At 41.1% G+C, this 27,868-nt stretch overlaps 1 protein-coding gene across 9 annotated transcripts in view; it reads right to left on the minus strand.

Moving 5' to 3' along the window:
- LOC138102991 (urea transporter 2-like) overlaps positions 1-27,868 on the minus strand; it is a 302,433-nt gene that overhangs the window by 235,847 nt on the left and 38,718 nt on the right. The gene's annotated exons all lie outside the window — the stretch shown is intronic.

Here is a 27,868-nt window from a genome sequence, read left to right on the forward strand (position 1 = left end):
TAAAATAGTTTAGAAGTGGAAAGGTTTGTGAATGAGTCATGGGAGAATAAGGCAAGGGATATTTACTTTCTGGGGTGAATGAAGATGAGGCAGAAATGAAATATGTTTATTTTTATGTGCCCGAGTGCAGAGAAGAAGTGAGGGGTCCCTACTGCAGAGCCCACACCTCTCTGACGGCTGCAGGATGGTCACAAGTGGGGTTCCCCAGGGCTCAGTATTGGAGCCAGCTCTGTTTAATATCTTTACTGATGATCTGGATGAGAGGACCGAGTGCACCCTCAGCAAATTTACAGATAACACAAATTTGGTTGGGCGTGTCTGCCTGCTGGAGGGTAGGAAGGCTCTGTAGAGGGTACCAAAATGTCACCAGGTGGCTGGTCCTGCTGGCACTCTGCTGATGAGAGGCTGACACCACAGGCAGCAAGACAAATGTCTTCACTAAAACCTCACCAATCATATTTTTCCTCATTGCAATTTTTCCATACTGCAAAAATCCTGGAGGATTCTTTACCAGGCTTTATTTTTCATTTTTTTTGTATGCGAGAGCAATAGTAAATGTCCTAAATCTAAAAGAATCAAAGGATCTCCTTTAATTAAAACTAATAGAAATAAAATATTTTTGAAGGAAAGAGTTGTTTTTTTTTTTTGCCTTTTTTTTTTTTTTTTCCTAATGTATCTAGCTTAGCATGCAAAGTTTACCTTAAATTTATTTGATTTTAACCTGGGTTTTTTTGAGGAAGGTGTTTCTTCATGATATAGTGTGACTATATGTTTAATAACTCGGAGAGAACAGGATCTTTCACTCTTGATCTTGCCCTCAAGGGAAAGTGAAGAGGTGATGGGTCTTGTGTTAGAAAATTCTGCCTCCCCTCAGCCTCAGTGTCACTGCCACTCTCAGGACCTGTTGCTGGGGACAGGAGCTACCACAGCTTCATAGGTGAGTGCATGCCTACCTTTGGGCTTTCTCTTTGCTGGGGTGAAATGGTGCTTAAAGTGGGCAAAATGTTGTGGCAATCTCAGCAGGAGCCTCACTGCAAGGAAAGCTGTGCTGCTCCAGAAAATGCTCCTCAGAGATACCAGCTGTGAATCACCTTCTGCTGCTACCTGTTGTTGCAATCAGCAGAACAGAGTCCAGCTGGAGACCAGGTGTCCCCGGGGCACAGAGATGGCTGTACTGGGGCCAACACTGTTAAATATCTTCACTGATGCACTGGGTAATAGGACTTGGAGAAGGTATGAAACTGGGAGGCAGAGAGACTGGGTGGGTGTGGTGCTACTGGGAGGGCATGGTTAGCTGGAAGGAATGGGTCTGCAGGAATCCAGTGAAGCTTGGAAAAGGGAAGTGACAATTCTTGTCTCCAGGGAGGAGCAACCCCAGGCACTTCACCTGTGGAGATGCTTAAAACCTGACTGGACATCCTGCTCAGACTGACCATGGATAAGCAGGAGTTGTACCAGAAAATTTCTGGACATTCCTTCCAGCCTCAACTGTTCTGTGTGTTCCCTACAGGACAGACAGGAGATTTTTACCAAAATAGGCTGAAGTTAGTTTGTGGATGTGCCTGACACGAACATGATATCCATGTCTAAGTTCTGTGTATTTGGGCAAATAACAAATTCCTTTTCCTAACCCTTTCACTTCCTGTGGAGGGAATTCAACACCTGCAGGCTCCTCAGGGGTGTCACCTCTCTGGTATCCCATGCACACACACAGACAAGAGCGTATCTGACCAGCCTGGGACAACCAGGTACCACTGGTACAACTCCACCTTTGCTGCACTTAACAGATGTTTCTCCACACACTTGACTGGGAACGAGACTGAGCATTAGTCAAATTGGTATGACTGAATCCCCTCATGAAGCTAAAGATACTGTCAGGATAAGACACCTATAATGATTGTGGCTTCCATTAAAATGTCATTCATGAAACAGCTCTCACCACCTCAGCTTATCATTCCAAATGCATAGGAACTGTCTGGCATCCCAAATACTGATGAGTAGTGACTTATTGAACGCTCTCAATCACAATTTCTTGCGAGACCTGGATGCAGCACAGAGGGAGGTAGGACATTTTGACTCAGTCACAAAGTTGGTGACTTGTCCTCAGGGCTGCTGAGTGCTGCTTCAGGGCTGCAGAGCTGCTGGTAGGGCAGCTCCACTGCTGCTCTGTTCTTTGCTGAGTCCCTGATAAAGGGGGAACAGATAAAAATCCACTTTGTTAAAAGGAGACAGTCAAGGGACTGCACAAGAACAGAGCATGGGTAGTGCAATTTTTTTCTACTAGTAGTCCTATTCAGCCAAGAATAAGCAGTAGGGACACCTTCTGTAATTCTGGCCATTTTTTTTCAACCTCCATAGAGTCTTGGGTCTACTAGCTCCCCTGGAAGCTGCAGGTGAGCAGGGGAGGAGCCAAGTGCAGCCTTGAAGTGCCCTTCTATCTTTTACCTGGTTTTGCAACAACCTCCTGGGGTATAAACAAGATGAGCTTCAGAGCAGCAAGAGGATGAAGAGGGATCTACAGCAGACCCAGTGGAGAATGTGTGATTTGCGATGAGTGCTTGAAAATAGCACAGCTAAATCTGTCCTTGCAGCAGAGCTACTGAAGAAACCAAAGACAGCAGTCCAAGAAAAGGTCCAGAGACAGCAGAAAGCGCAATAAATGTGGAAAGTATTTTTTGTGCTTTTCCATTCTTTCAAGCTGCCATTCTCTAAAATGCCCCTGTATGGTCACACCCACTGCCTTGTAGTGAGAGGGAAAAAACATTTGTGGTCAGACCTTATTTCAGAGAGTTCCTGAAAAATTCTTGTTGTCATGTAAAATTCATCCTGTTTCCCCCTGCCCAAAAAATCACATTCCAGACTATATCTGGTTATCTGTTACTGAAACCATAACATGGCCATGAAATCCAGACTCACCCTCAGCCTGGAGGCATGCCAATATCTCCAAACCTTTTACAACCAGAGTTTCAATCAAGTTATTCATCCACTTAATCAAAAAAGCTAATAATATATACAATTTCAGGACTTCAAATATTTTGTCTTCCATGGTGGAATACAAATGAAACCACAGTTTTCTTAACACTGGTGATAGCTGACAGCAGCTATTTGATAAAATAACCTCTGCCTGACTCAAACAGAACATGCCTCCTGGAAGGGAGAACCATAAGAAAAAAACTAGGTTAAATGGTGTGAATGAAGCAAGATTCAGAGCCCAAATAGTAAGGCTAGGCATAGCTGTTGCTGTCATAAAAAAAAAAAAACAAAACCCAAGGGGTTAACCCAGAAAGATATCTATGTTCTGGGCTGAAAACACAGCGCTTGGGGCAAAACTAAAAAAAGCTAAGAAAGCTGATGAAAAGGTCCCTCAACACCCTAATTAAGCCATATTCCATATTCAGTTCCAAGACTACCTTGGCTGGTTTCTTAAGCAAATGATTCATTCAGATAAAATGAAATCAACCAAGAGTTGGTGTTTCTAAATTAATTTGGAAATGTTACACTAATTAATTAGTATTTCACATCAGGATGGAAAGTGAGGGAGAATTCTACGAAGCTAGCAATGTTTTTCCCTGTTAACTGAAAGAACAAGAAGCAAAACCTGAATTCAAATTCCAGCCTTTACTTATTATAGCTTTAGGATTCAAGGTATGGCAAATATTTTAGGCAACAAGAGTCTGCAGTGTCCTGAATGACAAAATAAGATAGTCTGCTTAATGTAGTGAGGGATTCAAGAAAGAGTGAGATGGATGATCCATGTCTGGATGAGATCCATAAGGAATCGAACAAATAAACCTCCTAAAATACTGGAGGTCATTCTGGAAAGTGCAAATTGACAAAACAAGCTTGTTGCATCACTGCTGTTGAGTCTGAAATCAGGACAAATAAGAACAATCAAGAATGATAACAAGCAAGGGGTGAAAATAAAAAAGTCTAACCACATCACGGAAGAATGAGACATCCCCCTCTCCTTCTCAAATGGACTTGAAGAAGTTACTGAAATGGACCAGCTGCTTTGGAAACAGAAGGAAAACATCCTGTGAATAGTGGGGCATATTACTACTTGAATTACAGATGCAAACAGCTGATATTAGAGAGCATTCGTAGTTCACCCGTCTGCTACCACCTTTTCTACTAACAATCTTTTTCCCTCAGTTTAGTTAGGCTGAGCAGGATTATATACACATTTTCATTAAAGCTCCAAACTGAGCAACACATTTCTGCCTTTCTCCCCACACTGAAGCTTGACATCAGTTTGTCAAGAAACCTTTCAGGGAAATGTTTGGAGGAAAATGTCTCCTTCTGGCAGAGCTTACAGTTTGCAAAAAAAGCATTCCCTCCAGTGGAGAGAACCCCCATTTCTGATGTGCAGACAATTACACACTTATTAGTTTTGTAGGCACATGGCAATGATCAGGAGATCTTTATTCAAGATAATCCCTACTTGACCAGCTTTGAGCTATATCTACTGAATGCTCATGGGTTGAAGTGAACAGTTATATTTTTCTTACAGTAGATGATACAAACAGCTGGCATAGCAGATGAGAACATTCAGATGGAAAAGGCATTAAGAGTTCTGTGTCCTCAACTGCAGCATCAAAGTCTATGTCAGGCATTGTGAAAGATGGGAATAGGTTAGCATAACTGGGAATTGCAAGATTGTACAAGATTATCCCCCAGGAATTATTTAAGCAGCATTGCTCTGCTTGTACAAAGGGGTTTCCCTATGATTAATCACATTTATTGTTGCTGATATTAATACCTCTCCTTTCTAAGCTCTCAAACCCCCAGTGGGATGAAAGGTAGTCAGTGGAGACAAGCACAGGGACCACGATGTGAGAATCATAATTAACCTCCTGGACAGCCACCAGATCAAGGTAGTATCTGCTAAGATACCATGTCATGTGGGATCCCCAGAAAGGGAGAACATCAGCCTGTCAGAGTGACTCCAGACAAGGGATACCATGTTGATCAGAGGGATGGAACAGCTCTGCTACGAGGAAAGGCTGAGAGAATTGGGATTGTTCAGCCTGGAGAAGAGGCAGCTTTGGTGTGACCAAATTGTGGCCTTCCAGTGCCTGAAGGGAGCCAACAAGAAAGATGGAGAGACTATTTTAAAGGGCCTGGGGTTGCTGGTCAGGGGGGAATGCTTTCAAACTGGAAGAGAGTGGGTTTAGGTTAGATATTAGGAAAAAAATTCTCCCCTATGAGGGTGGTGAGGCACTGTCACAGGTTGCCCAGACAAAGCTAGCTGCTCCACGCCTGGAAGTTTTCAAGGCTGGTTTAGAGGAAGGTGTCCCTAGCCATGGCAGGGGGCTTGGAACTAGAAGAGCTTTAAGGTCCCTTCCAGCCCAAACCATTCTATGATTCTATGAATCTATGATGAGTTTTCTTAGCCCATTCATGTTGTCATGCAAAATGAGAGCAAAGCCACTTGGTGTATTGTTCAGTAGCTGCTTAGAGAATGGAATGGAATGGAGTGGAATGGAATGGAATGGAATGGAATGGAATGGAATGGAATGGAATGGAATGGAATGGAATTGAACAGAATGGAACTGAATTGAGTAGAATAGAATAGAATAGAATAGAATAGAATAGAATAGAATAGAATAGAATAGAATAGAATATTTCAGCTGAAAATGACATACAGTGATCATCTTGTTCAGCTCTTTATGGTATGCTAACCTGGCTGCTTGCAGATTGTGAAATTTCACGTATCAGTTTTCTGGTCATGTGCACAGATACAGAAGCCTGTGTACTCTCAAAACAGACCTTTAAAAAACAGAGCAGAGCTGAGAGTCTAACACTCTAAAACATCCTGTTTCATGCTGTCCTGGCATTTTCCTTTAGGAGGCCACTCAAGCACATACCAGCTTCTATCCTGCTTGCTGTCCAAAGATGGGCCAATTGACCTGTCCCTCGTACCTCGTATAGTCATTCACACTTGTGAAAGGTCACTGTAAAAGCACAGCACATCAGAGCTGTGCTGCTAAACACCCACTGTGTACAGATGCAAATGGCTCACCACTGTGGAAAGCAGCTGAGAACAGATCCAATATGCCACACTAATTAAATGTCTGGCTGGGCATAACTACAGGAAAACCAGATGAGAAAGAGAACGTGGTTTTTTATTTGTTAACACAAATGTTTGGATGACTTTTGTGGTCACAAAGCATATTTACACTTTCTATAAAACTTGAAATAAACACAACAACAACAACAAGTTACTGGAATTGAAATGACTTCAGCAGTTGTATCAGAAATACAACATCTTTACAATCACAGTTTGGGTTGGAAGGGACCTTAAAGATCATCTTGTTCTCTGCCACAGGCAGGGACACCTTCCACTAGACCAGATTGCTCCAAGCCCCATCCAACAAACCCTCTTCCTGATGTTCTGTAAAAAGCAAGCACTTTTGGCATTGCCTCCGTCAGCATCTTAAATAAATTCTGTTTCCCCTTAGTGACAAAAGCCCAGTTTTCAGATGGTTTAGAAACCTTCTTGGTAAAGATGTGTTCACAAAACAGATTGTGCCTGGTTTTCCAGAAAAATGAAGCTGTTTTTCTAGGTAAAAGAGATGTGAAAATCCTCATTTGTTAGGATATTTTTACAACTTTCGATGAAGTGCTACCCAAGACGTGGAGAACCAACAGCAAGGGGTAGCACTGAAAATTGAATTATTATTCTGGAGGGAGACAGTGCTGTTGGACTACATTTTGTTTTTCTGCTTCTGTTGTCAGAGAGCAACAGGAGTGGTAGTACAGAGGAACATCAGAAAGTCTTACAGGTATGGCAAGAGCTTGGAAAATTGATTAAGAATATCTTATCATATATCATATCATATCATATCATATCACATAGAAGTTGTAGGTGCCTCATCCCTGGAAGTGTTCCAGGCCAGGTTGGATGGAATCCTGAGCAACCTGGTCTAGTGGGAATTGTCCCTGCCCATGGCAGGGGGTTGGAATGAGATAATCTTTAAGGTCCCATCCAATGCAAACCATTCTTTGATTCCATGACTCTACGTAATTCAACAGCATGGTGGAAAATCACAAACCCTGAGGGCAAGTATCTTAAAATTTTGGTATAGAGATAATTTGGGAGTTTATCCCTTGGAACAACAGAAGAAGAGATGGTCCAGAGGCAGTAGTTGATCACAAGCGGAAGTTGTGGAATGACAAGTATGATCTAATAGTTTGCAATATAGACTGTAATTTCTAGTGGAGCAAATGAAGTGTTACTGGTGAGAAGTCCCCTTGAAGATACATTCAAGAGAGATGGAGCAAGTGCTCAAGAAGTTGTGGTGTAATAAGATAAGGAATTCTTGCAAACGTAAGGTAAAACCCAATCGTATTAAAGGTGTTTCCTTTTTTTAAGTTTATTAAGTGTATGGAGTGAACTAGATGAGACTTTTGTAGTGGTCAAGGCTAAATTCAGTGGTCCAAACCTATAGGCACATAATCTTTTTCCAAGTTACCTGTAGTTCTTCATGACTGTTGGCAAAATGCCATTTTTTACTTAGATACCCTACTCTTTTCCCCCTAGTGCATGTCCCTAGTGCCTTTTACTTCAGTAGACTAAAAAATTTTCTACTGTTTTTTAGAGCATTCACCAGGTGAGATGGGCAAAAAGCGAAGTGACATTGCACAGGTGTGTATTGTTAGCAAGTCCCCTCATGGCAGAGCTGTGCCAGCCCCTTCAGGACAACTGATTTCTATACCATCAGCTGTTAAAACAACATGATGGCTTCTAGGCTGGAGCTGGTTCACTTCTGGGGTGCTTGAAACACCTTCCCATGCAGTTACAGCCTCTCCAAAAGCTGTACCTTCCATTTAGGGGCCAAAGAGTGGCTTAATTGAAGACACCGCTGAACTGGGGGCTCTGCAAACACGTGGCCAGACAAAGTGTGATAAAAGTCAATGGACCTTAAATGTTTGCTTCAGGGAGAAGTCATATTTTTTTGGGAGCTTGCTCATCAAATCTAGAGAACTAGTGACATGCACACTCCTTATCATTTATGAATTGCAGACTGTTCATGGTAATGTGCTGGGCATGAGTCTGAATTCCTTTTTCTTAAATATCAAACCAGAGAATACCAGTGGTACAGGCAGAGAGAAATTACTCAGAGAGAAAATTACTAGAGGGGTTGGCAAGAAAGGAATTCTACAGTTCAGCAATTCAGCCCATTAGACAGTCTATGATTTTGCAGATTCTACCTGACCCAGTTCTGCTCTAATTTTTCTTTGATTATCTTGCAGACAATATATCTGTATTCCTATTAGTCTGGCAAATGTTGGTGTAAGATGAAAATTTCACTTGTATTTTGAAAATGCAAACTATATTTCTTAATTACGGCAAATTTCTCCACTTTAGAATATCAGTTTATTTCACAAACAGTCTGCCTACAGTCAATATCACAATTGGTCTTCTAACCAACCTGGTTATAGACAGAGAGAGACAGCTGTAAAAAAAAAAAAGCTTTACGTTAATCTCTTTGCAGAATTAAAGATTAACCCAAGATCAGTTGACATAAGAGGAATGAAACACCGGGTGCTAAATATTCTCATAATTTCAGACTCTCTTCAGACAAAGTAGTTTTGAATTCACTCCTTATTTTCCAGCTCATCAGCTTTAATTGTAAACTCTTCATCATTATGGACTATGGCCAGCATGAAATCTTAACCACTGCGGAAGCTTTTTAAGCTCAGCACACAAACTTTCTATGGGGGTTCTGAAGGAAAGCTTTTTAACTGTTTGTGTCCACATTGGTAACCAGCTCCTGGAACAGGGCTGTGGGAGGGTCTCTGAGATCTCTGGATGGAAAGAAATCAGTTTGTAAATATACAAGAACCATAGTTTATTTAAAAATGCTTCCTCTGCTGTTTTCTGTAAAGAAAAGCCTTGCACCTTGAGAAGCAAGGAAGATATTTTTCTGGTCGCCTAATTGCTGCCACTGCTAATGAACGTGTCAAAGCTTGATGACATAAACACTGAAAAGGTGAGAAATTTTCTTGTGTCATTTCAATCCATCAGCCTTGAAATTGAGATGTTGTTTCATCAGGACAGTTCCTCCAGATCAGCAAAGTTTCTGTGGCTACTCATCTTACTTCCAAGACAACATCTCTACATGAAACCTGCCAGCTTTAGGAACCTATCAGCTGTGTTCTGTTTGCCTGTTCTACAAGAATAGCCTTCATGAGAAATCCGCTGGCAAAACAAGACTGTTAATTTCTGTAGGCTTGTTTGCAGCAATTACGCCCAGGAGTGTAATCAGCTGAAACAATTATTTTATTAATGCTAAGAAATACCAGCTTCAGGGTAGACAGAAACGTTGTGTAGAAATCCTGACTAGAATAAAAGTTTTGGATCAGAGCTCAAGAAATTTATAATGAGGCAATGCTTTTTCTTGCAATCCTTCAGAATCAAGAGCTTTTGCCCTAATCCATGGATTTGTTGAATAGTGCAAGGATAAGGTTAACTTCACCCAGCACAGCTGTAGGCAACAGGAGTGGCCTTCAATCAGCTCGTGACCAAGGGCTGGGATATTTATCTACGCTGTGAAAAGTCCAGTCCAATTTCCTTTTCTGCTGCTCACAATTTGAGCTGGCGTATCCCAGGCCAGTGAATTAATGATGACGCTCTGTAGGTTGCCCGATGGTGGCACACTCGGTCCCTCCTCCCCGCTGCCCAGCTCTCTGCTGTGGGCGCTGTTTTATGTTGTATAAATTGTTAATCACGGGCGCCGGGACAGGCTCGCAGACGGCATTGAACCGCCAGGTCACGGAGTCATTCAGCCTCTCCCTGGCTCAATTCCTCTATTGAAACACAGCACAAAGGTTCCAGCAGACGAGACGATGAAAGGCCAGCCCTCCCCGTGGCCCACAGCCTCTGATTAGGACATTCACTGCAAACGTAGGAGTCGTTCATCCAAATCCTTGCTTTGAAATTTTCCCCGTCTTTTCAGAAGTCTCTCACATCCACCATCCTTCAGTTTTTCTCTTGTGGGAAAACTGTAAGGTGGCCATAGCCCAAAACACTGCAGGTTTTACAGATGTTTAAACTGTGCAGGGATAACACAGAAACCAAAATGAATTCGTGGTGTAGCTTGTTATGTCCCACTGAAAGGTGAAGTCCCCTGGGGTTGGCCAGGCAATCGTTGCACGCAGACCAGTGGAACAAACGTGTTGTAGGATCCCACTATCATTTGTAAAGTTTCATGTGGCCAGTGCTCTGCAAATCGTTTCTGACAAGAAGGGTAATAATGACATGCCATGCACAAGACCATCTGGTTTTTCCTACCAAAATATCTTAATCAGCTATTAGAGATGTTTAATGTGTGTCGTGGCAGGGATTATTTGTGGTTATCAAACAGTGGCTGAAACCAAATGCAGAGGAAGATCCTACCCTCATGGTCCTGGTTGGTGTGGGGTGCTGTAGCAGAATGACTCAAGCTGTGCTGACTTGTGCCGGTTCAGCATACAGCCCATCATATTTAGAAACACGGTATTAAGAGTGGTTATGCTCTTAAACTTAATGAAATTACAAATTGGAATATCCCTAGTGAAATTAATGATCCAGAATATTACACTCGAGCAGAAGTCAGCCTTGTCTCGAATTTTGAAGGTCATTTGGTAACATAAAAATTCAGTTTTATGTTTTGGAGCTTTGAAACAATAATAAGGTAAAGGGAACATTTCACAGTGAGGGGGGGGAAAGTGTCTGTTTCCCTTATATTACAACCAATTTGCTGAAAAAAGCTTATGGAGAGCTGCAGCCCCGAAAAAACCCCACCAAATCCACAAAACCAAGGTGACATTCAGAACAAGCTGGTGGTCACTATTTCTTTCAACTTGTCCTTTTGACAGGGAAGAGGGGTCCAAAACAAAGACCACATGGAAAAGGTGTCTCATCTCAGACTTTTGATGTGGCCCTGTTGCCAACCTGGCATCCTTTTTCTTCCTCTTACAAACCCATGTTAAGAACCAGACAAATTATGTATTTAGGGAAAAATCAGGATGAAAAATAAAATAGCTTGAGTCAAGCCAAGCAAAATAATTAGGTTTATTAAGTGGAATGAAAAAAACCACCCAAAGCCTAACTCAAACCCAAAAAGCCTCCCAGAAAAACAAAAGGTTTTTTGAGAAAAAAAAAATTAATTCAGGTTCAAGGCAGCTTTTCTGGTTTTAGAGAAAAATTTGGTTTAGATTATTTTCCCTTTCCCTAATTTTGTCAACACCTTAATTTTTCTTTTTTGTTTTTTTTTTTTTTTTTTAAAAAAAGAAGATTGTTTTTGAATTGACTGATTTTAAGAAAAAATCTTTCAATTTTTTTTAAAACTTAATTTTTCATTTTGCAGCTTTAAGATTCTATTTTTTTTAATGTAAAAAAGACCTCTGCACAGTCATATGTTAAATTTGAGCAAATTTCCATACAATTACTTATCTCACAGTAATATTTTCTCTAGCTCTACCCAAGACCAACAGAGGGTGGAGATATTAATAAGTCCTAAGAGAGAAAAATGGCAAATGAGGAATGGACTATTGAAAAAAGATATTACCCCATAAGAGAGAGAAAATTTGTTGCAAGCAGGGGGAAGATAGGAGCGCATTAAAAAAAAAAAAGAGCTAATCTTACTGCTCTTGGCCAAAAATACTTGAACAATTTTGGCAAGCTAGTCAGAGATTAAAAGTTCCTGCAGTAGGAATGCCTCATTCCCTGATCCAAGTCATACATGGTAGCGACTGAACATGTTCCTCATGTGCCTCATTTTTTGTGTGTAATGTGGGAATAACAAATGTGCTACCTTGATGTCTTGAGAGTTCATAGATGTGTAGGGAAGTACAGGGTGAAACCCCAAGGTAACTGAAATCCACAGCAGAAGTTCCTTTGGCCTTGGGTTCCTCTCTTCTGCTCCTGTTATTGTTCCTCTTGTTTCTCTTTCACCCAAAAGAGCAGAATTTTGGAATGGAAAAGTCAGAGGAAGTCTCTGTTTGTGCCCATCTCCTTTGTATCAGGCCTTGTGCACACACAGGGAGAAGTCTTTCACCCAGATTGCTCACAGCTCCCACCAAAGCAGCGACTAGAGAAAAAGATATATTTGCTCTTTAGCTTCCAAACACTGTGGTTGACCGGCTCCTTTTGGAAGTGAGTTCAGGCTTAGGAATTTGCCAGGAAAGCTTTTTCCCTGGCCCACACAAGTCTGAGTTCCAACTAGAGATAGCAATATTTTTTCAGGCTTTTTTTTTCTCTCTCTCGCTCTTGTAGAAAGAACATTAGTGTAGTTAAATTTTTAGAAATGGTAATATTAACAAAAATGGAAATGGTAAAACTAAATCAATACAAGGTAATGTTCAAGATGACCTGTGCTGAAATATCATTTTGAAATTTTCAGCCCATGAAAATATCCCTAGATTGACTTTTTATCTTCATTTTTGCAGGAAAAAAATGCTTTTATATTCACATTTTCATGGGAGGGGAAAATTGTTTTCCATGCAGCTGTATGCTTCAAGTTGACAGCTGCATTTTTCATGGATATGAACACTCAAGCTGAGGTTGTCACTCAAGCAGCTTGAGCTGATCTCATGCAGGGTTTTGAAAATGACCAGAACTACCCTGAAATTGTCCTGAAGAGAGAAGAGCCCCAGGACAACAAATGCTTCAGGCCCATGTTGCCATGCAGCTCATTTGCTATGTTCTGACCCCGAAAGAGCTTTGCATCACTAATTGCAGATTTCCTACATGTGACAAGACAGAGTTCATGAATCCAAAGCTTTAACAGAAGCTTTGTACCAAATTGTTGGTATATGTCAGGAGGAAGGACTGGATCCTTTTTATCCTGTGGGGTGTGGTTGCTCACTACTCCAAATCTTACAAATGTGAAAGTCAGAATGAGAATGCTTTAGAGCTCTGAAAAGACGAGCTAAAATCTCATGCCAACCCAAGTGTGAAGGCAGGACTGGCTCAAGAACTCCCATCCTTATAGGTTGTGGAATTTTTCCCAAATGCCTAGTTTTGAGAGCTTAGTTTTCATGTAATCCCAGAATTCCAGAACTGGTCAGGTTGGAAGGGATCACAGTGGGTCATCTGCCCAACATTCCTGCTCCAGCAGGGTCATATCAGAGCACATGGTGCAGGATTTTGTCCTGATGGTTCTGGAATATCTCCAGTGAGGGAGACTCCACACCCTCTCTGAGCAACCTGTTCCTGTGCAGAGTCACTGAACAGTATAGAAGTTCTTCCTTGTGTTCAGCTGAAACTTCCTGTGCATCAATTTCTGCCCATTATCTATTTAAATCTTCTTGAGGAATGAAGGGGTTCATGGTTTTTGGTTATTTTCCTAAATGTAAAATAAAAATTAATTTCTTTTTTAAAAAGAGCAAAAAGCCAAACAAAACAACCTTGTCTAATTGAGTCAGAGACACCTAAAAGTCAGTTGATAAAATTTGTATTGACAGAAAATTGAGGCAGGGATTGTCTGGGGAAAAGGAGAACTTGCATTCTCTCTTGATATGTTCTTATGGAGGTCAGGCTTACATCCCTGCATCACCACATCTGCATAATGTGGGCTTCAGTTTGGGGGTTTCCAAAATGAAAAAGCATATTCCAAATCTTGTGCACCCTGCTAAGCTGGAGGCACGAAATCTGAGTCGGCCATAGAGCTGCAAGGCATTTTAAGTAACCTACATGCGTAACCTGCTTTCTTTCAAATACCTCATCAATCTGGAAGCTACACTCCCCATATGTCTCTTCTGCCAATTTGTTTTAACTGTCAGAGAGGTTGTTTTCAAAGGACTCGAGTGACAGCTCAGAAATCCATCTTGGTGGATTGGCAGGGCCTGGAAACTGTGTATCTGAACTGTATAGAGGTCAGATGTTTAATTTCATGCAGGTTCCTGTGATTTATAAACGCCCCAGCTCTCGATACGGAGCAGTCTGTGCTTCCTCTGTTTGTCAGGATGTAATGCCTGCCTAGGGATTGCTCCCTTCTGCACAGCGTGTACAGTTGAAAAGAACAATGTCAGTTTTAAAAGAGATAAATATACTAATATTAATATTAGATCAAAAGGGGAAGCAGGCAGGTGTCCTGTGAACAAAATATCTGGTGAAAGGACATGTCTTGTCAGATTTTCTCTGGACACCCCTCTGGATGGTGGTTTGAGCAACATAAATGGGCACAGGTGAAATCAGCCCTTGGTACAGGTAAAGGATCTGATCTGGTAAGATGTACAAGGGAGAAGGAAGAAATTCACAAAGCAGTTCTTGTGAGACATAGCAAAGCCCTACAACACTAAAATTCAAGTATATTTATTTTCTGCACAAACAAGGGAAATTTTGGAAAGACACGGAGAAGTGGTTTGCCCAGCTTATGCAGCAAAGGAGGAAGGAAGTTTCCAGAGGAAGGTTCCTTCAAAGAAAAGAATCAAGCCTATGACAGAGGGGCTGGAACCAGATTTAAATTCCCTTGTAACACAAATCATTCTATGATTCCTGAGTTACCAGTTTGACTCACTTCATGGAGTGGAGCCATTCCTATGTTTCTTCTCCCATCCAACATACTCAGTCCTAGGAACAGTCAAGAGAACTCAAAGGTGGTTTCCAAACTTGGCCTGGAAACATTGAAAGACCACAAAAAGCCAGGACATGGTTTTGATTACTTTTGGTATCAGCGGAATGATTCCACCCCAGAAATGCTCAGACACTAGGGAAATTATGGGAGAAGAAGGGAAAGAAGTGTTCTTTTTTTTTATCCTCCTGTTTCCTCTTTGCCTAACCTTACTCTCAGTGATCCTGTATGCTGGGCTATAACATGGAGGGCACCTGAACTGAATCTTGCAGAATAAAGCACCAGACTGAAAATGCCTCAACAGCACCATCTCTTTGAAGATCATACATGGCCTGTCTCTCTGTACCCTCGCAGAACTGCAGCTCTGGTAGCATCAGCAGCCACCTCCTGGTGTAGGTCCATATGTTGAGTGATTATTCTCTCCAGCCCAGACTGATGGAAGGCTTCTTGCCTTGGCAAAATGACTAAGCAATCTATATATTTCTGCTCTTTTTATGACTTGGAAAGTCAACTGCTTTCTGTCTTGATTATTTGTCTTTGAGTAACTTGTAAAAGAAAAGGCAATAATATCAATGGAATCAATGTGTTGAATTTCAACCTCTACTTGATTTCACAACTGTTATTTCTCTATTATTAGCTGGATTTTTTTTTTTTTTTTTTTTTTGCACCCGCCCAGCTTGCCCCATTGCTTGGGTGTGATGGAAGAGGAAAATCCATTAATACAAAATAAATTCTTTTGTATTTCCTTAAAGACCCACTGTTCCTTGTACCAGATCAAGAAGAAACGAGTCAGCCCAGACAATATTTGCTTTGTGATGCAGGCAAGTCATGTGTGCACTGCTAAAGGCAAACCTTCCCTTGACTTTCCTTTAAGCTCTCAGTGATTTGGATTCTCCAGATGAGTTTTCTGACACTCAAAGTAACCCAGCTGGCGAAAGTGCAAACATCTCACAGCAACTGTTTGCACAAGGTGGTTGATGGATCACAAATACAGTTTCATCAATCCCGAGTGTCCTTCCACAACATTCCTTGGCCCATGGCTGTCTTTGTGTTGAGTTCCCAGGACACTGGGACATATGGCCCTTGGGGAGCACTCTCTTCCCGCCCATCATCAACCTGACACCAGCACAGGATGATGAGACCACTTTTAATTTCTCTCCTGGTGTCTAAACATCACTTTCTGGTAAGGACTAACCCGTGAGCCCAGATCCCCCCAAATGCGGATGCACTCATCTTTGTTGCCCCCAAATACCTGTTCTGCATAGCTGAGTACTGTGACACTGTGGAAAGGAAGAATTTTTCCCCTGTTTATTTATTTATGCCTCGTCTCTCTCAAAGGACTACGGTACTGCCATGTGGATTGGAAACAGCACCTGCACCAAAAGGTGGTGCTCTGGGTAAGTGGTTGTTCCTGTCATGGCTCTGGCTGGGATGTTGTGGGGTGAGTGCTGCCTTCATGGATTTGCCCTGTCCTTGTGCACCGCCTCAAGTCATTAGCTATGGCAATCTCAGCAGTCAGCAAATGCCACCAAATATTTGTGTTTATGAAGAACCATGGCCATTTTCCTCCCCTTCTGCTCCAAGGGTTTCCTTTTCTCCTTTGGAGGTGGTCCAAGTACAGCTTTATACGTGTTTTAACAATCCAAGAACATCTGTAAAATGTTTATGCCATGCTTGGAAACAGAGGAAAGGAGAAGCCTTAAAAAAAACATGAGTTCTCAACACCATTTCAGGATATCCTGTAAAGAGCCCTCAATACTGTTTCGGGACACCCTGTTTTTCATCAGAGGCTCCTGAGCTTTCCTTGGAGAGGTTTAGCAGACCAACCAGCCCACATCAGAATGTATCTCAGCATGAAGAAATATTCCTGAAAGCTAAACTTACTCCTGCTCATGGTGTCAGATTCAAAGTGATAGACTGGAAATGTCCTTGCCCAGTGCTCTTGGTGCAGATACAGGTGATAGCTCTTCAAGGAAACTAAGTCCAAGGCAAAGAACTAAGTTGATCTAGGCAGTGTCCCATTTTACTCTGAGAGCTCACCCTGTGCCAGGCAGACTGAATCCTTGCTGTCTTGGGAGATGTAATTGTGAACCAAAAAAATAAATGAGGGAGTTATGTCTAATATGCCATTTTGTATAGTACCTAACCAGAGAGATCAACAAAATAAAGATTAAGCTACCTTTTTCCTAGCTCATGCATTCTTAGTGTAGGGGTTCACTATGTAAGTGTACTGCCTACAGAGATTTACATAAAGATTCCATACAGTTTGCTATTTCAAAATAGTGCATACTGCATTTCCCCCCCACTGAACACTGCATTTCCACTTCAGCTGGACAGGCAGCTCTCAGACTCCACCCTACACCTGTGTGTTTTTCTTGCATTCCCAAAGTAGCATGCCACATTGCAGAGACACAGCAGTATGCAATCCTTTCCCCAAAGTGCCACAGGTTATAAAATCCTTCTCTTAGAAGAAATGAAAGGGGCCTCCACTGCCTTTTGTACATGGCAGCCTCCCATCAAAAGCAGAGACTGGTGACAGGCCAGAAGATGTTTCACACTTTGTTCTTCTCAACATAGGTAAAATTAAGTCAATGGAGCCAATTCACTCCTTTTGACCATTCTGAACATAAAGCAGCAAGACGCAAATGCAAGACTGTGTTCAATATAAATTTATGGGTTTATTCACACTGAGAGGCATTTTGTGCTCAAAATTTGTGGAAGTAATCTACAGCAAACAGCCACAAAACAGAAAGAAATATATAGACCAGGATTACTCAGCAGCTGGAAATTTGACTTTTATTTATGGAAACAATATCTTATAGGAATTACCCAAATCCACAGAGCTCACAATTATTATTAATGGCATTAAGCAATACATTCTGTACATTGTAGATTGTAAAACTGGCCCTTTTCCAACCAGTTACCTACTGGAACACTCATTATAACACAGGATTAATTCAGTTCTTTGGAAAAGTGCTCAGGCAAGTGAGTTTTCAGACAGCAGGATAAAAAAAATAAATGGATTGCATTAAGCAAAATGTTTCTGTTTGTCCAAAGTAAGCAAATTTTTTTATTCCTTTGGATTTCTACAACTGAAAAGTAAGGGAAAATGTGGTTTGGGGTTCAGCCTAATTTGGGAGAGAGCCCACAAACTGTCAGGAATACACTGCATCACAGCAAAGCTCCCAAATCTTCTTTCTTTCTCTCTTTAAATTATATTACAGATTTTGTGTTTATGAAAGGAGATTAAAGATAAAGGCAAAAGGCTGTCCTAAAATGCCCAATCCCACAGAAGAAAAGAAAATAAAATCCCTTGTTATTTTTCTCTCAAAACCTGTGGAGCTGGGCTCATGACTCTTAAGTGTTTGGCCTTGGTGGAACTGTGGGTGGGCAGAAACTGAGTCCACACAGAACTGACCCAGGAACCCAGAAACAAGCATCAGCCTTGTCAGTGCTTCAGGGTGCTGCTCTCTCTTAGGCTATCCCCTCCCCTGCTCAGCAGTGCCAACTTCCAGTTGTTTTCCAGTAAGATCAGACAATCAGTTACATGAAATGATAATGGCATGATGTGATCTGTCCGCCCTTTCCAGCTGGGATCACTCTCCTTCTAATACCATTGCAGACAAGTGCTGAATCTCTCCAAGGAAGAGTTTTAGTACAACAAAGTGGCAGAGGCTTCACCTCTCAGAGAGCGAAGGTCTCCACTGGTGAGCACAAACTCGTGAAGCAGTGGTGGCCTCCACAGGGGCCCTCAGTGTCATTGCTTTTGTAGTTCCCACACTCCTTTGCCTCCGATGCCTGCCCTGTCTACCTTGGCCTGTGGGAATCATAATTTCCTATGTGTCCCTGCAAAATGCCTCACTCCCTGCTGATGACTCAATTTGTAATCCACAGTGACCTTTAGGCCACTGGAATCATCAGCACAATCCTATTTACATTAATGTTAAATAGTGTGTACAAAAGCAAAAGGAGCACTGAATATAGCATCTCTCCCTTTTTTTTTTTTTTTTTTTTTTCCAAAAGGTTAGATTAGTATACATGCTATGGAATCTCCACGGTTTTCACTTTATCTGCTACAGAGCTTGAACTTTAGTCTTTGGGTCCAAATGGAGAAAAATCAATAGTATCATACTGATACACAGGAAACTTTATTAAAGCAGCCATGGGCATCTCCACAACCTTACCCTATCAAGCTGGCTTGCTAATTGGTTTGCAACAGTGTGGCAGCCATGAAAATTACCCGGGTCTGTCTTGTGAAAATCTGGCTCTATCAGCATCAAGAACACAAACAGCCAGGGAAGCGGGCAAAGGTCGCTTCCTCGTTGTTGGGAATAGAAAATGAAGCTTGTTAACATTCTGCTTCTGCTTCTTCTAGGGAGAAAAAAAAAACAAACTCACATCAGTGCTGCAGGGAGCTTTCCTCTGGAGGATTGAACAAAGATGATCAAGCTTCTCTCTGCTCACTTCCACTCACCCATCAGGTTTGCACTGACGGGGAAGCCTGAAAAAACCTGCCAGACATGTCATTTCATACCTGCCTGAAGTCTTTAGTTTGGAGTGCTTCTCTTATTTGTCCATCACAACATAGTCTTGCTCCCTTTTACACACCATCTCTTCTCTTTGCTGAGCCCTGGCTTGTTGCTGAGCTAAACCAAAGCCAGATTCAAAATGGCCTGAGAAACATCAGTGTATCAGCAAGAAGGAATTAAAATGTTGTAAAACTTTTGCAAGAAATGCCAATTATAAATGGAAGACGAGAGATGCAGTCTCTAAATCCCCCCTGCCACCAAGCTCCAACCCAGAAAGAAAAAAGGGCTTTGGCTGTCTGGAGGAGTTTACAGTTGTGTCTCTAAAGCAAAAATGTGACTTTAAGGGTGGTGCTGCCTCAGTGAATCTGCACCAGCAAGAGCCTGTAGAAGATCCCAATGCACCAGTGTAAGGAGCAGCCACTGCTGATTAAGCTAAATTCAGGTGTGTTAGCCACACAATATCAGCACTGAGTTGCTATCTGTTTTGCACCAGAGTTTCTCCACAGGATTCCTTGATAGAAAAAGTTCCCTGACATCTTGCTCAATCCATCTAAAAGGCCAGATGAACAGTAGAAGATGATCAAACCTGGTTTTTTTCCCCCCCTTGCAAATCTATTTCAGAATGTGGCCCCCAAAATAAATGAGTCAGTTTTACCACTTAATGATGATGAGGAACTTCAGCATACAGCTGAAGCAGTGAATATGGGGCTGTCCTTTTCTCCAGCAAATTGAGACCTAAGTAGGTTTCTGTTATATATGCAATCCTCCATAAAGAAAACTTTTTTGGGGCCAGCCACAACTCAGGCATAAACCATTCATCCATGTCTTAAAGCTTATCCATTGAAATTTCAAATATACAGAAGTTAAACACGGTTTACAGCCAGTTTTGGTTCCTGTTCTATCTCCTGATCCTCTTATCCTAGTGACAGGTGCTTGACACTTGGAGGCATTCCCTGTTTGTGTGAACATGCAAGAATTGACAGGATCTCTCTCCCAGGAAAGTTCGTTTGGAAACTGGATGTTCACAACAACTCCCTGTAAACCACATATCCCCACACAGATGTTCTCAAGGTTAAACTGAATTTAGGACAGATGTGTGGCCATCCTGTATGTAAAGATCTAGTTCATGGTCTTAAATCCAGCTAACTGGTTATGCTTGGATAGGACCCTGAAGATTAACTCAAAAATTTCTATCTGTATGGTTGTTGTTGTGATTGCTGTTAAAAAGAATACATAGGCAATTTGCTGCACAAAGCATATGGAGGAATCATAGAATGACTAATGCAAAAATGGAATATTTTTTTGATCACAGTTTACTATGGAGATATTTTTAATTTCTCCAGCCAGCTCTCTAGGGGTGATTTCAGCATTCCCATATTGCAATGGAAGGAAGTTAATTTAGGGATCTGTTATGCAAAATCCTCTCTCCTGAGTGGTCCAAAATATTAAAATCCCAAGGGGTCGGTGGATTAGGAAAAAAAAACCCAAACCAAAGCAATGACGAATGTGTGAAATATGGCTTCAGGAACTAGGTTTGAAAGAAATGGAGGATTTCAGTATGAAGTTTGATGTATAATTTTTTCCTTAATATGGAGTTCTTATGTCAAGGTATGAGAGTCTCATCTTCTTGTCCTACTCACTTTTCCATTAGCCTACCAACACCAATAGATCATCTTGAATTTTCAGAAAAAAAAGAAGAAAGATGAAATTTCTGTCATCATTAAAAGAATTTTCAAGGGGAAAAGTTGATTTATTTTATTTTCAGGTGGAGCAGGGGACACTGGACAGGAAAACAAATTGATTTAGAAGCCCATTGAACTCTATGAATAGCTCAAATCTCTTCAAACTAGTAATGATTTGCAATAGTTTGTTATGCTACCAGAGTCTTCTGAAATGTCTCCTCCAGCACCTCACACACAGAAGCACACACTTTAAATACAATATTAAAGATACCCTTGACTGGTAAAGATCCTGTCAAAGTATGCTAATCAAATCCAGCTTTGATTTCATGCTTACTTTTCTACTCATCCCAATTGTAAAGTTAAGCTGTAATTAATACATAAGAGGCTGGTGATTATACAGTATTAGGCTGAACATATAGAGTGAACATACAGCATTAGATTGCATTTCAATAGATCAGACACTGTAAAGAAATAAGATCAGCTCATAAGGTCTGGTATTAGCAGGCTGCTAACTTATCTGGGTGACAATCTCGAGCTCTTGCATTGATCTCCTGCTACAGGTGGCATCTTCTGCATCTGTGTGTGTGTGTACTTAGATGTGTACATCCAGACTAAAGAAGTGCTCTTTCCTCACTAACTTTTTTGGAAATTTGTAGATTCATAGCGTTATAGAATATTCAGAGTTGAAAGGCACTGCTCTTTCCCCACTAACTTTTTTGGAAATTTGTAGATTCATAGAGTTATAGAATATTCAGAGTTGAAACGCACTCACAAACATTATCGAGTCCAACTCCTCACCCTGAACAGGGTTAAGGAATCCCAATATATGCCTGAGAGCATTGCCCAAAAGATTAAACTCTGTCAGGCTTGGACCTGTGACCACTTCCCTGGCCAAGCTCTTCCGGTGCCTGACCATCCTCTGGGGCTATGTCACCCAGGGAACCATTACCATTTATTTGGAAATGGGCCTGATAAGTGATTGCCATGGCAGAAGCAGTGTCCCTCCCGGAAGCAGAGCTGGTGCTCCCTCCCTGCCTGCCTGCTAAAAGGCAGCCCAGTAGAAGAGGCAGAACATGTAAAGGAATAACCCCAGGATTAGCCAGCACTCTACTGCCAAAGGGTACATGAAAACTAGAGGAGTCCCTTCAGGCAGCTTGCCAAGGACCTGCTAAGGTCTTCTTTGCATCCCCCTGCCAGCAGAAAAAAAGAGAGCTTTCCATAGCCTGAGATACTTAAAACTAGAAGAAAGGACATATGACTCCAAGAAAAGCCTTGGGATTCATAATTCATCTTTATAGCATAGGAAATCACACTAACTGTAATAAATAGTGAATAGCTGAGATGAGGGAAAAGTAGCCCCCTATGATCCTGAACATACTCATGCTTTCTCTGGAGTACATCCGGAGCAATTGCAGTAAAAAGAAACAACAGAGGTCCAGACGCTCAAAGCCAGCTTGGCACCATAAAAGTTTAAGGAGTTCATCCTTTGAAGAGCGCTGTGTCTCAAAACATTTTTATTAAAAAAAAAAAAAAAGGCAGGGAAAGAAAGGTTCTGTTACAGAGAGAGGTTTATTGTGCATGCAGGGACCGACTGCCTTTTGCTGCAGAACCACACCAGAGCCCTGCTGCCACGGCTGTGGCATCCCATCTCCCCGCACCGTAACGAGATCGCATGTGAAAGCCTAAATTATGCAAATGAAAAGGCTCCACTAATACTGTTGAAATATTCCTGGAGTGTACACTTGACAACCTCAAAGTACATTTCACACCACTAATGACTTCATCACTAACACAATTGTCATGAGTCAAGCAGTTTCCATAGCAACGCCCTAGTACAGCTGTTTACCCATATAAAGTACTGCACCTACTTAGTTCCATATACAGACAGATCACTAGATTCCTAGGTACTGAAATTGAAATAATTCAATTTTCAGTGTCTCTCTTTATGAAGTGATTCTGCCAGCTATAGGTATTAGCATATCAATGTGACTTTGACAGGGTCTGCTGCAAAAGACATATTTTGCAGGCACTTCATGTCAATTAGAGCCCTAACTGTTTCATGGAATAATCATTCCTGCCAGATTAAGGTCAGGCTGCAAGGTAATTTAATTGGTGCCATTATATCTAGGGGGAAAAAATGCTCTAATAAAGTGCACACACTGTAGCTGCCAGTGAGGATGTGCTATGTGACATGAAAGGGATTGCCTTCCTAAAATGTGTGGGCAAACCACTTAGAGAGAAAGAAATAAGATGGAAACAACTTCAGATGCTTTGTTTCCAACAAAATACCAGTGTGTTTGACCAAAGGGTGAATTTTATTTAACTTGAAGAGGTACTATTCATAAGGGAGGAAGCGCTGAAGAAAAATAAATAAGCAAACTAAAAGGATCCCCTCAATCTGTGCACTTATCTCCTGTGGAATGATAAACACTTTAATTAAAAATCTGAAAAAAAATCATAACAAAATCTCTTTTTCCCAGGGCTGGGATGTCTGGGATGTAGAAGGCCAGACAGAAACCTCGGCCTCCCGGTGGGAAGCAGGACTGTGGGATTACTCTTTCCCCCTGCAAAAACTTTGAGCCAACAACTTGTTTCATGAGCAGCATGAGTCCAGTTTCCTACAGTCAGGTAGATTATCCCCTAGATTTCCCCAACCTATCCATAATTCTGCTTCCCACACTTTTTCCAGAGGCTCCTTCCTCCCTGCAAGAGCCAGGTCCAGGGATGCCCAGGGAAAGAGTCATGACATGACTTTGTGTTAATATGGGTTGGAAATGTGAGCTGCATACTCATTGTGGTCTGCTTTCTTCTACCCTGAAAGGGACAATAATTCAGATCTTTTTTAGTTCTCCAGGTCTTGATTTTCACAAAATTATATTTTTTTTTTTCACCAGAAATTTGATTTTCCTTGAAGCACACGTTTGTTTTTTTTCTCTACTGTCTGAAACCAAAGATTTCAGGGGACTGGCAGGTGGGTGGTGTGGATGGTTCTCCAATATGACAAACCTATAAGCTGAGAAGGTGATGAAAGAGTAAGATTTTTAGCTCTGTATCCACATCCCATGATGATTTATCAATTGTGAACAAACTGGGGTTGTCCTGGGCAGGCCCAGGAGTTGGACTTTGATGATCCTAGTGAGTCCCTTCCAGCTCAGGATATTCTGTGCTCAGCATTGTGGTCATAATCACACTTTAAACACTAATATATCAAATATAAAGCCAACTGAAGGATGTATAGCGTTAATCAAAGGCTCAAGGCCTGTTTTTCATTTACCTCAACTCTCTCATTTTCACAGACTTCATCTGGACTGCAATGACTTAAATAAAGTTGAGGATATTCACACAATATTGTGACAGGGTCAAGAACAGCAGAGAAAAGTTTAGTTTGATTTTGTATAACACAAAGAGTTTACAATGTCTTTGTCAGGATACTGCAATCTGAAGCTTTTATGTAGCACTTTTTTTTTTTTTTTTTTTTTTAAAGGAAAAGACATATTTCTAAACTGCAATTTCAGACTGGTAAATTTTGCATCCCTAAAATACTTGTTTTTATGGCTTAGAGTTTTGCCTAGGATTTTATGCTGTGAAAACTGATCGTGACCAACTTAAGCTCAAAAACAGAGATGAGAATGTGAGAATGAAAGTTCTTATTTTGTGAATGACAAAAAGAATTACATCTATCAGTCTGTCTATCTATCTATCTATCTATCTATCTATCTATCTATCTATCTATCTATCTACCTATATCTATAGATATATATCTCAGGAAATTCTGCCAAAACAGAATAATTTTGCAAAATTGAAGCAATGGAGAAAGATCAGATTCTGAACCCTTTGAATTTCCCTATGAATATTTCAAAACTCTCTATTCATTATTACTATTTCCTTTTCTCATGCACTCAGGCTTACAGTGGAACTATTTAAGAAAGATATAGGAAGGATTTTTTTCTGCTATGAATATTGCATAAACTAACTGATTAAGGTCAAGCAAAGGTAGATTATAAATGGAAATGAAAGTTTTTTGTCATTATTATTTTCCTTTAAATGTCTGCTAGGACATTTTGGTTCAGCATCCCATTCGAATGCATTTGATCAGGCATAAATTATCCATTAAAATCTCCATTAATCCCATTACAAATGTAGTCTATCTTCCTTCATTTGGTTCACCCTTGGTCATGAATGCAGGAACATGGATAATAGAATGAAAGACACCTCAGGATTTGAGAGCTCAGAAGCTCAAAAGACTTCGAAGTTCTTAGACCATATTTTTTTATCAAAGTGTAGGGCTTCATGTCTTTTTGGGTGATAAACATTATAGCCACAAACTAACAAATTATAGAATCATTTGGTTTGGAAAAGACCTTCAAGATCCCACCATAAATTTAATGCTGCCCAGCCCACCACAAACCCATGTCCCCAGCTGCCACATCCACATGGCTTTTAAATCCCTCTAGGGAGGGGGACTCCACCACTACTCTGGGCAGCCTGTTCTTATGCTTAATAAACCCTCTTGGTGAAGAAATTTTTCCTAATTTCAAATCTAAAGCTCCTCTGGCACAGCTTGAGGCTGCTTCCTCTTGTCCTGACCTTGTTCCCTGGGAGCAGAGCACACCCCCACCCTGTCTACCTCCGTCAGTCAGGGAGTTGTGGAGAGCCAGAAGGTGCCCCCTGAGCCTCCTTTTCTTAAAAGAGTAAGGTTTAGTAACAGCAAACACAGGTTTAGAAAATTGAACCTACTTTAACTTTGTTTATGAGGGATCGCCCTTACTGTCTTTCACTACTTATCAAAAAGAACAAGAAGTAGAATGATGATGTCTCCCATGTTTTCCACCTGCCTCTCAACACAGACACTGTGGACTATGCTTACTACAGTTCTGCACACAAAGTCTAGATGCAAAATCCCCACTAGATAAACAGTGACACTGTCAATAATCTGAAACTGCAAGGCGCTTTCTGGTAGAAATTTAGGTTCTGCATTCTAGAATATGTAAGAACAGTTGAAACTCTGTATGCACCAGTGTTGTCATAAACCATTTTGTTGCAACTGAGGAAGCAAGCAAAGGATGAGCCTATTCAACAAGAATCTTTGCTTTGAACTCGTTGGACTGACCTGTAGCTTTTCTCTCACCTGAAAGAAGGGATTCACGGTTAAAGCATCAGGCCTTGCTTCAACAGTAGTACAGCAGTGAAACGAGCTGTCTGCTGTGGTCTGGGTGTTGAACTCCTGCTCTTTCCATGGACAATTTTTCCACATGTATAACATAACTGTTTTCAGCACTGAACCATGTTCATATGAATGTGGCTTGTGGAAAACATCCTGCTCTTCATCAGGAGATCTTCATGAGCTACTCTGTATTACCGTGCAGATCAACTGCAGCTCTGCTGAGGCTTTGGCTCCTATTTGCAATACTACATTGTTGTGCTGCCTACAGCTTCCAGGTACACACATGCATCTGCCTGGGGCTGGAGGAGATGAGCACAGTTTTGGTGAGCTGTTAGACTTGTGCATATTTTTGCTCATAAGGCCAATTGCATCCTGCAGGAGCCCCCGAGCCCTGGTGTGGCTGGCCAAGGATGTGGAAGGCAACAGAGTACAAACAGATTGAATTTCTGCTTGCTTTATGAAGTGTTACAGTTTCTTTTCCCTCTTTTTTAGTCTTTTTCTTCACTAATACCTTCCTCTTCAGCTCCTTGTCATAGGAATTAGCTTGTTTCCTGAGTCCATAGAAAGCTGTGTTCAGTGGAAGAGATTTAAGGACCAGGAAAACATCTAGATCACATAACCCTTTTGTTCTTGTGTTTTCTCTTTTAATAATCTTTGGATGACGTGGAAAACAGGCAATGGGAAGTTTTCACATTTGTGCAAACATTTTATTTCTAAGGTTGTCAGACAACAAATAAACTAAACAGATGACAAAAGCTGACGAAAACTGGGAAAATATTGTCATAAACAGAATTCATTCAAAAACACATCTCCATCTGGATGAAATACCCTTTCATTCTTTTTTTTTTTAAGTCTTATTTTGAATGAAAGAATTTTTTAACAAAGCTCTCAGCAGATCTGGAGATATCCCTCTGATGCTAAGACCTGACTGCTTAATTGTCATTGACTTTCCCTTCATCAGGTGAAGCAAACCAGATGAGTTTGGCCAGGGATACCTTATTTGGCATGAAAAGACCCTTTAAGAAGCAGGCGACTTTATTTTGTCTCTACTGTGTTTACAGCCTGCAACACCCCTATTTAACCAGCAAAAAAACCCATTATCAGAAGAAGATACTTCAGATTTTGACTGCTTGCTTTATGCTGCTACGATGCTTAAAGGAGAGAAAGCAGATCAGAACATGTGCAAAGGAAGAATATATTAAGTTATAAATTAAGAGAATAAACCTGAAAAAGGCTTTCATGCTTGATTTATTTTTTATTTTGTACAAAAGGAAGACAACTTGCAAATGTATATCTGTGGAAAGAGGAGGCGGCAGTGAACAAGGACAGTGCATTTCCCAGTAGGAGATGAGTAAGCTGAGGGATAGCTGCAGGATGTCAAGATGTACTCTGCTGTCACAAAGATTTTACACATAGGCTGGACAACCTGTTCAATAAATCAACATGTATCTATCTCTCTCTCTTTTTTTTTTTTTTTTCCTAGATATCTATGTGGAAACTCACAGCTGCATTTTAATGTTTGCAGAGTGTTTTTTAACTTGGCATAGCCTTTTCATCATTTCCAGCCCTATGCTACCTCTGGGGGGTGAATCATCATTATGTAACACAGCACACATGGTACCATGTGATGATCCTTGTCCTTGCTGAGGAACGAACAAAAAGAAACTGGAAAACCACAGAGCAATATTAATACAGAGGTACACACACATCCTAGTTAACATAAACAGGGTAGACTGGCTGCTGGGTATGTTTTTCTCACCTCTCAAAAACACTTATTGATTTGAGTGGGAAATGTTCTTTCCTAGCTGATACAGACTCTGGTCTCTGGAGTAATTAAAGGTGAAGTTTATTTTTTTTTAATCTTTTGCGTTGAAAGGAGAAATTTCTGCTAACTCCAGTAATCAGAGCAGACTTGCAGTAACCTCTTGCTCA

The sequence above is a fragment of the Aphelocoma coerulescens genome (assembly GCF_041296385.1).
Source record: "Aphelocoma coerulescens isolate FSJ_1873_10779 chromosome Z unlocalized genomic scaffold, UR_Acoe_1.0 ChrZ, whole genome shotgun sequence".
Taxonomy (NCBI): Eukaryota; Metazoa; Chordata; class Aves; order Passeriformes; family Corvidae; genus Aphelocoma; species Aphelocoma coerulescens.